The sequence below is a fragment of the Centroberyx affinis genome, unplaced genomic scaffold (genome assembly GCF_046629955.1).
Source record: "Centroberyx affinis isolate AG114_WGS23_722 - 3 ecotype Tasmania unplaced genomic scaffold, CSIRO-AGI_Caff_v1 ptg000348l_1, whole genome shotgun sequence".
NCBI lineage: Eukaryota > Metazoa > Chordata > Actinopteri > Beryciformes > Berycidae > Centroberyx > Centroberyx affinis.
The window spans coordinates 243928-246230 of record NW_027279020.1 but is presented as its reverse complement, the minus strand read 5'-3'; the positions used below and the strand labels follow the sequence as shown (position 1 = coordinate 246230).

Here is a 2303-nt window from a genome sequence, read left to right as displayed (position 1 = left end):
GTCCCGTTTGGGTTCGCACAGAGCCGCCATTTTTCTTCTTCTCTGCCTCTGACTGAACAAACAGGAGGCCCTTACTGGAGGAGTCACGTGGTCACAATTCTTCCAGCTCAGTGGCAACAATGACTGAGACGACAATTACTTTCAATTAGTTTCGTGTAAGTCACATTGTTGCCATATTTTTCATATACGAGTTAGTGTTGGATTACATAATATTAGGTGAAACGCTAATGAGCCCTGTGGAGAAATTGGGTCTTTGCAGTAGCAGCTACAGCAACAGCAGAGAGGAGGATATAGAGAAGAATAGAACAACTACAGAGTATTGAAAAGTATACAATGATTACAAAAAAAATAAAAAAATATTGAAAATAATACATAATACAGCGTCTTCGCTGGCAGGTGTACAGGTTAGAAGCAGATGTGCAAGTGTGCATCGTTAGCTGCTCACATTACCAGGTTTACAGATGGAGGACCGTCAATACAGTAGTGTGTGTGCGTGTGTGTGTACGCGCGTGCGTTAGTATTAAATTAGCCAGGATGATTATTAAGAGAGTTTCTCTTAAGTAACTGTGAAATTGATTGCTACCAGAATAATCACCAATTATTTTGTTGCTACAATGATAGTTAAGTCAGTTGTGATTTTCCGTAGCTTACTGCGGTAGCTGGTTGTTGTGTGCAGAAATGTGTTGGTGTATAAGAAGTGTGGTACAACATGACCTCCAGTCGGTGACCACCATAAGTCAACAAGCACCAACATGAAAAAAATAATAATTATAATTTCAGAAAATCATTCATTTCAGCATTTTCCCCTTAAAACATCATCTCCTCATATATCCTAATTTACGTCAGCTTGATACTATTTACCATAATTTATACTATCAATTTACATCATAAATATTTAAATCAGGCTAAAAGTGGGTAAACTCCTCTGCAAATAAAAAGATCTGAACTGAGTTCAGGTGGGTTTCCCTCCACTACGTCCCTGGCTGGTTAATTGCAGCTGCCATGACAGTTGTTGCCACCATGCAGTACGGAGCCGCACACATGCTTGTTATAACATGTTTATTAATTTAAATATATAATTTCCGTGCATTGACAGTGGATATGATCTTAGTGATATTCGGTTTTGAAGAGTGTAAATGTATAGTTGTCGTGGCCGAGTGGTTAAGGCGATGGACTAGAAATCCATTGGGGTCTCCCCGCGCAGGTTCGAATCCTGCCGACAACGAGACTTCCTTTTAGCCCGGCAGCAGCTGGCAGCTCGCGGTGCTGAGCAGGAAACACGTCGAGGAACTGTCGAGGTGCTGCAGATGTCGACATTTGACCGCACAACACCATGTGCATCTGAAAAGGTACGTCTAGAGATCATTCAGATGGTAAGGACTACGACTGTGCTGGTTTAAAAACGATAAAACAGCGCCTCCCTCTGCTGATGTCATATAACAATAGCAATAACATCTTTTTTAGTCCAGCAAACAAATCAAGGTTATAGTTCAATGAAATTAAAGAGTAGGTCAATTTGCAGCCGATTGGAGACTGACTTTGTAGGATGTTTGATCTTACATCCAAAGGTGTTTCTTTTCTTCGCAGTGGTAAACAGGATGAACCTGAAAATGTGTCCACAGAGATTAGGTCTCCCGTTCAGTGTCAACAACAGAATAAATAACATAAATGTTGTCTTAGAGTGGGCTTTATATCAGGGCTACATGTATTATCATACACGAGTTGAAATTCTCAGGAAGTTGAAACACTATATTTGGTTGATTGTACCGTAGATACAAGAGAGTCTGAAACATTATCAGCCGTGCTACTATCTATTTGGTAGGTAGCCATTTGCCTCCAGTGGGTGGCGGTAATATACCATACATGACCAGACAGAGCCAGAGCGCCTGGGTCACAGGACGCCAAAGCAGCTCGTGTAGACTTGGATGTAACTGAACATGTTGGGGATGGAGGAGCCCCACTTCACACTGAGGCCCTTATACATTTACAATGAGGCAGAAGCCCTGCTCCTCTTGACTCTACATGCTGGACCAACTTCCCCAGTTCACACTAAAGGTCAAGGGTCACTCACTGACAAAAAGTATGATTTCTAACATTGTATGAATTGATAATTGTGATAATTTTGGCTCTATCTCTTTACAGCAACTTGTGCTAGAGAGTGAACTGACTCAACACCAATATGTTAAGTAAATGAAGGTATAGGCTCTTCTCCCATATGCCACATCGCTGCTGTACCTGTGAACATAAAGAGTTTTGTTATGCTTGCTAGGTATTTATGAGACATTTGGCAGTGGCACAGTAAT

At 41.3% G+C, this 2303-nt stretch overlaps 1 non-coding gene across 1 annotated transcript; it reads left to right on the top strand.

Annotated features, from left to right (window-relative positions):
* Positions 1 to 1143: 1143 nt before the first annotated feature.
* On the top strand, positions 1144 to 1225 carry trnas-aga (transfer RNA serine (anticodon AGA)). Its single transcript has one exon. It is a non-coding gene; the product is annotated as a tRNA-Ser (tRNA).
* The last annotated feature ends 1078 nt before the right edge of the window (positions 1226 to 2303 follow it).